Raw genomic sequence first — 10,083 nt, 5'->3', positions numbered from 1 at the left:
CCTTCCTGGAATGAGGTGGGACTGAGCTAGCTTGAATGGAGGTCCTGGGATCTGCACTGGAAATACCTGGGTGTTTGTCAGAAATACTGAAATTCAGACTGTTCACACCAACTTGCATATAAAAAAGATACCGAGTGAGGATGGGAGGTGTGGCCCCATTGTCTACCAGGGTTAATTCTGCTGATCTGGCAGTCAGCACCTTCCCTGACACTGCCCCTGTCTTAGGTCTCACCAGAGGCTGTGCTCTTGGAAGGGGCGTGGGGACCATTTCTTAGCGGAGGGTGTGTGAGTAGCTATTACAGCTGTAGCTATAATATGTGCGCAGAGGCCCTGGTGCAGACCTCGGGAGGCCCTGTGCTTGCTTCGCCTCTCTGAGCTCACATGCGCCTTGCTCAGTCGGTTCAGAGGGCCTTGTTCTCCGGGTGTCCTCCATCCCCTCTGGCTCTTAAAGTTTTTCCCACCTCCTCTTCTGCAGGGTTCCCTGAGTCTGAGGGGAGGAATTTGGCGGAGATTTCCCATTTATACTGCGAAATGCCTGGCTGTGAATCTCTTCCTCCACCTGCTGCAGGAGGAATCCTCTCTGTTGATGATTGGATAAGGCACTGATCTATGAGTATAGCAGAATATCATTAGGAGTCATTTTATTGGTTTATTTATTTTTATTTATTTATTTATTTATTTTTTCGAGACAGAGTTTCTCTGTGTAGCTTTGGAGCCTTTCCTGGAACTCACTCTGTAGCCCAGGCTGGCCTCAAACTCACAGAGATTCGCCTGCCTCTGCCTCCCGAGTGCTGGGATTAAAGGCGTGCGCTATCACCGCCTGGCCGATTTTTTTTTTTTTTTTTTTTTTTTTTTAAGATTAGTAGTGTTTCCATGGCACCTTTTGTATCATGTGCAATCTTTGAGTAGCAGGGAGGAGCCCCTGCAGCTGGCGCCCTCTAGTGTTAGAGCTCTGGTAGCCCCTGGTGGCACAGCTACTAATTCCACCTCAGCTAGAGTTCTTCGTCTAGCTAGGCAGTCAGGAATCCTTGGACCTTGGCAGCAGTTAGCCCTGTAGCTTCTGAGCAGGTTTAGTATTGGGATTTCTCAGATTTTGACAGCAGCCAGTGTTAACTCCCAGTCTTGGGTAACTGAGACCCTTGGCTCTAAAAGCTTGACAACTTCCTGGAACTTCAGTGGCCAGGGCCTAAAGTTTCTCTTTGGCTCTTTACATCCCTTTTCCTTCCATCTCAGATTTGTATTCTCTTCTGTCATCCTTGATCCTGCCCCAAATCAAACAAACAAACAAACAAACAAACCCCATGAAATACGTCTGTATGTATTTGTATCTCTGACCCCCATTTAAGCAGCCTTTTTCCTTGTGAGTGTGCTGTGTCAGAAACATGCATGTGTTTGTTTCTTTTCACGATGTCAGAATGGATTGTATAACAAATTTGCAGGTATGTGGTTTCAAGGACAGCAATTAGTTAGATACTCCTGCTCTCCTTGGTAGCCCTGGCCCAGGGGAACACAGATTCTTTTTGTTGTTGTTGTTGTTTGTTTTGTTTTTTTGTTTTTTCAATACCGGCTTTCCATGTGTAGCTTTGGATGTCCTGGAACTTGCTCTATAGACCAGGCTAGCCTTGAACTCTGCCTCCCAGGTCCTAGGCTGCTTTGGGCCGCTGAAGTATGAAGTAGGAATTCAGCTGAATTAGCTCCTAGTTGACCCCACCTCCGTTGACCACTCTCCTTTGGGGATGTAAAGGAAAGCCTGACTCTTACCTGCCTTTATAACCCTGTAAGAATTCAAGCCTGGGTGACCTTGCCTTGGCCAAGAGATTTGCTGCTTTGTTATGGGTATATAACTGAAAACCTCTGACATTTGAGAGGACGTTAGGAACAAGAGGGAGGATGGGGAAGAACTGGATGGGGAAGAACTGGATGGGAGAATTAAGATAGAATTTAGAGAGTACAACAAGAAAGTGTAGAGAGAATCAGGCAAAAAAGGAGGTAAGTATGAGAACAGAATTGAAGCTGTGTAGATGGATTTTTGACTCAGAAGAATAAAGTATATGGACTAAATAGTATCATGTATGTGTACGTAGATTCATTTGATATCTAAGATAAGATTATCAGCTGGTTGTAGATTCTTCCATGGATCCTGGGGAAAGTCATGTGCTACCGCCACCTGGGAAACACAGATTCCTTATTTCCAATCTTCATTATTAATAAGAACTCTCAGATCACACATTACACATCACACAGTAAATATATATGTTTGTATATATGTGGGTTGAAGACAGGCTGCATAGGCAAGGAGCTTCAGTGAGGCCCAAGAAGCCAAAGCTTGGAAAACAGAGGAATGTAATGTGTGTGTGTTCTGGAGATAATGAACTGCAGCGGCTTCAGGGCATTGCGTGTCAGAGGTTTCAGAGTGAGTCTGAAGAGTTGAGTGAGCCACAGAGGTGAAAAGGCAGGGCAGAACCCAGTCCAATTGAAGGAACAGGCTGGTGGTTGGACAGCATGGCCCAAAGAAGTGAACAGGAGACTGGAGAGACACCAGTTTGAGTAGGCCATGTCAACGTCAACACTGGGAACTGGGCCTTATTTTATGTGTATGGGTGTTCTGCCTGCATGTGTGTCTGTGTGTCACATGTGTGCCTGGCACCCACAGAGGCTGGAGGAGGGCACAAAACAGTTGCAAGTTGTCACGTGGTCCTGGGAATCGAACCCAGGTCCCCTGGAAAGAGCAGCTAGTGCTCTTCACTGCTGAGGTATCTCTCAAGCCCCAAGTGTTGGTTCTTGGCACACACCAGGTGATCAGAGGACAGGTTTGTAGAGGCTGTTGACGTCACAGTGCTAGGCATTCACATCTGTACGGGGCCCATGAAGAGGAGCTATATCCTTCCCTTAGTCTGGAGTGTCCAATAAGTTCTTGGGCCTGGTTTCCCTGATATGTACACTCAATGTACCCCAAAAGTCCAAATTCACCCCAATAAGTGTATAAAGTGGCACCCTTTCTGCTCCCAGAGTAAGTCCTTTATCAGTTTGTGCCACATGGGTGGTGCCAGGTGACTCCACACAGATCATCTTCCGTCCTCAGAATGGAGTCACTGGGATGCTTACACTGCTTACCAAATGGAGTCCCAGGGATGGCTCAGCAGGTCAAAGGACTTGCTCCCAAACCTGGCAGCTTGAGTGTGATTCCAGGACTCACATAGTGGAAGGAGAGAACTGGCTTGCAAGATGTCCTCCGACCTCCACAGGTGTGCCATGGCTCATGTGTCCCCCTCCCGCCCCACATTCATACACTGTTAGGTTTAAAAAGGTTTACATAAAGCCATAGGAGGCACAGTCTGAAAATTCACTGTGTTTTACAATAGTTACTTGGAGGAGGGCACAGGTCCTCCTCCTCCAGCACTCCAGGGGCCATTTGGGGGCCAGGGCATTTTCACTACTAGCATGCTATTTCCTGTTGAGAGCTGGAGCTGAGGAAGACAATTTTGTTTTAAAGATTTTAGTTAGGGGGCTGGAGAGATGGCTCAGCTGTTAAGAGTGTTTGTTGTGCCGGGCAGTGGTGGCACATGCCTTTAATCCCAGCACTCGGGAGGCAGAGCCAGGTGGATCCCTGTGAGTTCAGTCCAGCCTGATCTACAAATCAAGTTCCAGGCCAGCCAGGGCTGTTGCACAGAGAAACCTTGTCTCAAAAAAGAGTGCTTGTTGCTCTTACAGAGGTGACTCACATGGTGACTCACAACCATCTATACCCCAGTTCCAGAGGGTCCAATTACTTCAGCAGGTACCAGGCATGCATGTTATGCCCAGATCTTGGGGACTCCCAAAAGACCACCACTGAGACCGAATCCCATATGTAGAAGCAAAGAATCTTCATTTTCAAGTTTTGAGCTTGGTCTCTCTGTCTGTCCAATTTAGCAGTGAGAGCAGAGAGCCCTGAATCCAGGTAGGATTGTTTTTATTTTTTTTATTTATTTTTTATTTTTTTTAATCATAGTAGAGGTTGGGGTGAGGGGATTTCCAGGGTTCAGGACCCTAATTGACTGACATTTGTCTAGGGGTATCAGGTGTCTGGCCTGGGTATCTCTTAGTCCTTCAAGAGATCAACAGCACCTATGTTGCCCCAAGCTTCCTCCACCGGCACCTCCCCACTCTGACTCAAAAAACAATTAACACTTTGTATTTATTCCTACACTAGTTTTTAGTGCAAGATTTTAGGCTCAGTAGACTAATTATGTATAGGTCCTGAGATTCAGGTAATTAACAGAAAAAGGCTGTTAACTGACTAACCATGTCTGGATATTATTAATCACATAAAATAGAACACATATTCTTTGCCTTTCCTTAAATCTCTCATTGGTTTAATGTCTTCCCTTGTAACCCTTGTGGCTCTCCCTTTAAGAGATAGCCAGAACTTTTTACAACCTACAGCTGTTGTCAGTCACCAATTAAGCTGACCAAGTCTTTGCAAGTGTGACTCTTATCAGAATGCTTGTCCCTGAGAGTTTACTTTGTAGTTTTTACTAACAAGTTGTTAATGAATGGATATATATATGCGTGTGAGTGTGTGTATGTATATGTATGTATATGTATATATATATATATTATATGCTTGTATGCTTGAGGGGAGAATAAGGGAAGAAGAACTAAGAACAATGAAAGAACAGCAGGAGATGGCACAGAGAGGAGCTAAGTATAAGGACAGAAAAGAAGCTGTGTAGATAGAATTGACTTAGAAGAATAGAGTGAATGGACTAAAGAGTACATAGATTTATTTGCTATCCTTAAGATTAAATTCCTCATCTGGATGCAGACATCCACGGCTAGACCCTGGGTGGAGCGCTGGGAGTCTAATTAGCGAGAAAGAGGAGGGTTTATATGAGTGAGAATTGTTGAAACCAAAGTTGGATAAAGCACAGGGACAAATAGCCAAACGAATGGAAACACATGGACTATGAACCAAAGGCTGAGGGGCCCCCAACTGGATCAGGCCCTCTGAATAGGTGAGACAGTCGATTGGCTTGATCTGTTTGGGAGGCATCTAGGCAGTGGTACCAGGTCCTGGGCTCATTGCATGAGTTGGCTGTTTGAAACCTGGGACTTATGCAGAGACACTTGGCTCAATCTGGGAGGAGGGGACTGGACCTGCCTGGACTGAGTCTACCAGGTCAATCTCAGTCCTCGGGGAGACCCTGCTCTGGAGGAGGTGGGAATCGGGGGTGGGCTGGGGGAAGAGGAGGGGAGCAGCAGGAAGGGGGAGAACAAGGGAATCTGTGGCTGTTATGTAGAACTGAATAGTATTGTAAAATAAAATAAAATAAAATATATATATAATGAAGATTTAAAAAAAAAAAAAAGATTAGATTCCTCAGCTGGTTGTTAGATTCTTCCATGGACCCTGGGAAAAGGCTATTAAGGGGCTGGACCCCAACCGTCATTGTTAATTCCTAGGGCATCTTTATAGTTCTACTACAAGTCTGAAGTTTGACCTCATCTTCAAAGTTTGTGGAGAACTACTAATGATTTTTCAGCAGGGAAATAACATAATCAGGAGATGTCAGTGAGAGAAATAAGGTACGAAGCCAGGCCTCGTGTTAGAGAAAGGTCAAGTGAGCTGACAGAGAGGATGTGTGGTATTCATCTCCCAGGCTCGAGACAGAAAGGCATGAGACTGAAGAAGCTCAGGGCTTGTCTGGTCAGTGGAGAGCTAGGGATTGAGTGTAGGTCTCTCTTGCACTGGCGTACCTTCCTTGTAGAAACACCCAGCCTAGTAGGCAGAGAGATTGACTTTCTGTAACAGAGTGGCATCCATCAGAGCCGAATGGCAGGACCTCCAGAACTCCAACAGATGTTGAAGGTGGACACATGTGAAATCAGATAGAAGTGGATCAATGAGCGCGATGTAGGGTGGGCGCTGGAGACCACACTTGGCCGGCAATCCAGTACTTGTTAGAGACTTCTAACTGCTACCGCTTACTAACTGAGCAAACCTCCTAGCTAGGCGATAGAAGTTTTCAAAGAAAAATTGAGATGAAGTTCATCAGTGATTAAAAATTAACATTTAAAAATTTTATTTACTGTTATTGTGTGGGTGTATGGTACGTGTGAGTGTGAATACACTTGTGTCGCAGCACCCTGTGGAGGCCACAGGCAATGTTTCAGGAGTCTCTCTTTTGTTGGAGTCAGAGGATTGTGCTCAAGTCTTTGGGCTTTTGCTTTTATCTGATGAGCCATCTCACCAGCCCCAAGTGAAGTTTTAAGCATACGAGACAGTTATTCAATACATTTTCAGCGCTATGAAACTGTCATTTCTGTCACCAATCTTCAGTCTACTTAGGTTTGCTCATGCTGGACACATCACAGAAATGCATATAATTTCATTCAACACATGGCCTTTGTGTCAGGTTTCCTTTATCAACACGGTGTTTTCAAGATTCACCCACATAATAGTGTGTGTGAACCAGCCATGATGGACTCTTAGCTCTCTAGATCCATAGGCCAAAATGCTTTTTTTTTTTTCTTCTGTAAGCTGTCCTGGTCATGGTATTTTATCACAGCAACAGAAAAATAACGGATACATCCTTCGACCTCATTTATACATTCAGTCCTTCAACATGGCTACTGAGCACCTGCCCTGTACCAGATGGTGTGCAACTCTGCTTTCCTGGGGTCCTCAGAGGGCTGTTTGCAGCAGGAGGGAGATTTTTCATCAGGAACAAATTGGATCTGACATAATTTTTTTTTCTTCTTATTTTGGTTTTTGGAGACAGGGTTTCTCTGTGCAGATTTGCCCAGACTGGCCTTGAACTCACAGAGATACACCTGCCTCTGCCTCCCAAGTTGGGACTAAAGGCGTGTACCACCACCACCTGGCTGGATCTGATATTCTAATGGCCCCAGTGTTACTAAGCCCTGGAGGTTCTGCTCCTTCTACCAAAACGCCATTATTGGAGACACAGTTTATTACGTTTGGACACAGGAAAATGGGGTAGAGACTGCCTCATTTTCAAATACCCATCCTTTTCATTTTTCCTGTCTCGGAAAACGAACAAAGAAAACAAAAGGGTGTTTTTTTAAAAATGGGGCAGTCTTTTGTTTGCTTTTTTGAGACAGAGTGTCTCTGTGTGTAGCCCTGGCTGTTCTGGAATTTGCTGGGTAGCCCAGGCTGGCCTTGAATTTACATAGATCCACTTGCCTCTGCTTCCTGAGTGCTAGGATTAAAGGCATGCACCTCCACCACCAGGCCAGAGCCTGTTCTCTTAATGTTCCCTGGGAAGGAATTAAAGATAAAGGGTGTTGTGTCTACAGGAAATGGGTCCAATTGGCTTAATCACCTAACTAGATGATTAAGAGACACTATTTTCCATTTCCAGCTGAGGCAGGTGTCCCAAGGGCATTTCTGGGTTAAAGGACATCTGTAAGAACACAGAGCCTAGTTGGTATGTCATGTGACAGTGGTCACTAATCCTTCTTCGTTCAGTGTTTTGCTATTTCAAAAGATGGAATCCCAGGAAAGGTAGACAGGTTCCTTGATTATGTAATCTGGAAGTTTTCCCGCTTGTTCCATTACAACCCTGTCCTGGCTCCAGAATATTCCTGCTGTACTGTTTGCCACTTTTTGCATTCAGGTGAACCTCAGGTCTTTCAGAGCTCTGTCTCCTTTTTTTTTTTTTTTTTTTTTTTTTTTTTTTTTTTTTTTTTTTTTTTTTAAATAGAAATTGTTTCCGTTTGCCTTGGCTTCTGACTTGTTTCTGCCTTTTGACCTTGTCAACTTGTAAATCCTCAGGAGCATCCAAGCTGCATGGGCATTTCCCTTCGCTGTCAGTTGGTGGAGCTGCACTCCTGTTTTGTTTCGGTCTGATCACTTGGGGCTTGGGGAGGAGCAGGTAGTGCTGAGTTCTGGGAGCAGACTGTCCCCGCGGGAAAGTGGTGACTGTCAGGGCACAGAGTTCTGCTGAAGGGGTTGAGGTAGAAGGCTTGAGGGTCTGCATAGTGAAGCTTCCTCCTATTGGGAAGACAAATCCGGGAAAGCCCACAGTAACCGGACAAATGAGACCTACGGCTGCTGAGCCACTCAGACAGATCTGGAGAAACACACTAGTGACGAGATGCTAAATTTGCATGTCTCTTTCCCAAGATGCTCTGCAAAATTCAGCAGCATCAAGTATTGATGTTCAACGTTCATCAAATTTATTAATGAACATACGTTTACGGATTCTTATATAACACGTAATATTTATATTATGGATGTAAACGATATATGCAATGAAAAATTACCATAACAGAGAAATGCTGGAGTGCTTGGGCTTTAATTACTTGAGAGTGAGCAGTGCAACTCTGGCTGGTCCGAAGGTAGTGAGTTATCTCAATTGATTGTTCACAGTCAGTTACAGATTGAACTCCTGTTCTACACTCTCCCCCCTTCTCACTACTGCACTTGACTAGTCTTTTTTCAGAATAAGCCCCCAAGTATATATTTATTTTTTAAAATCTTAAAAATTGCAAAAACCAAACCGCAATGTAGGCAATGTAGTGTTTATAACATCTAGGAATATAGGAAAACACTGTATGATTGTTCGCTTTCAAGACAACAAATAAAAAGAATTTGGTGAAACTAATCACAGACCAAAATAAATAAAGACATATATAATAATAATGAAAAAGATATTACATGTTCTAAGACAGCAAAAGAAGGAGATTGGGTGACAATGAATAACTTCCTGCCCACTACTTAATATAAGAGTTGTTTTATTTAATTTTTACAATGTTTGAATTATTTAGGAAAAGGAAGAAATGAAATGTAGACATTTAAGAATTTTAAAGTAATATCACTAGGGTCAAAGACTGATATTTAGTAACACTCAACAAACAATTAAGAGAGATTTCAAAGTTGATAATCGTGTTATATTCTAAAATAGAGCGGTAACCTCACTTATCAAGAGAGAGAGAAAAGAAAACAAAAGGCTTCTTACAACCTTTTAAGACAACCCAAGAGAAACCAGAATAGTCTATATGTAGTTAATGCTAAGAAGCTATGAGAAGCCCGTACTGACTATGCCTTTTTTCTGAGCATCTCTCCTTTAACACTTGTGCTTAAAGTCTGTATAAATAATCTTTAATAAAACTTCTAGCTGTGATTCATGTAGGCTTATCCTGAAATTCTTTTCTGCATTGAAATCACAAATCCCATTCAGACCCGAGTTGCAGTCCCTGAAAGATTAAGGGAACTCCTTGATACAGTTTATCGAGATGAGCCTAGTGGCAGTGGCGCACACCTTTCCTCCCAGCACTTGGGAGGCAGAGGCAGGGTGATCTCTGTGAGTTCGAGGCCAGCCTGGTCTAAAGAGGGAGCCCCAGGACAGGCAGCAAGGCTACACAGAGAAACCCTGTCTCAAAAAACCAAAACAACAACAAACAAACAAACAAACAGCAGTTTAGAAATAATACACTCACTCTAGAGATCTTGATTGGGTTAAATCAGCAGTTGACGGAAGTGGGAGGAAGCGCACATGTGTGGCAGACGCTCAGAAAAGGCGGACTGTCTTAGGGTTTCAGAAAGCCGCAAGGCCTGGGGATTTTAAAGTCTCTGGAGCATCTTCCTCCCCTACTTCAGGGTTGGTCAGTTGAAAGACAGATACAATGGTCAATCAGTCGCAGCTCTTGTATGACGTGTCCTGAGCTTCCTTGAGTTTGTTGGGCCAGTCTATCAGGAGGGAGACAAAAACTGCCAGACATTTATCTCAAGCCAGGAAGTTAACCACTGAGGGCTGGAGTTATGGCTCAGTGGTTAAGGGCACCAACTGCCCCCCCCCCCCAGTGTGTGTGTTTCTACATCCCTAATAAACACTGTTCATTTTGCCCGCTGCTGTCTGTGCTGTTTGAGATTTCTCTGGTGCTACCTGTGGAACTTGAGATTTTTCTTAATTCTTTAACTGGCAGATGTGTGTGTGGAGGGGGGGCAGGGATCCCAAAACAGCGTGACCCCACAACTGCCATGACAGGCTTAGGGGCCCAGACACAGCTTCTGTGGCAGGCTTACTGGCAGGAAACACAGGGATCCAGGAGAAGCCATGAGCTGACCCCTCCCTG

Source organism: Peromyscus leucopus, chromosome 3 (genome assembly GCF_004664715.2).
Source record: "Peromyscus leucopus breed LL Stock chromosome 3, UCI_PerLeu_2.1, whole genome shotgun sequence".
Classification (NCBI taxonomy): domain Eukaryota; kingdom Metazoa; phylum Chordata; class Mammalia; order Rodentia; family Cricetidae; genus Peromyscus; species Peromyscus leucopus.
Note: the sequence above shows the minus strand (reverse complement) of the source record.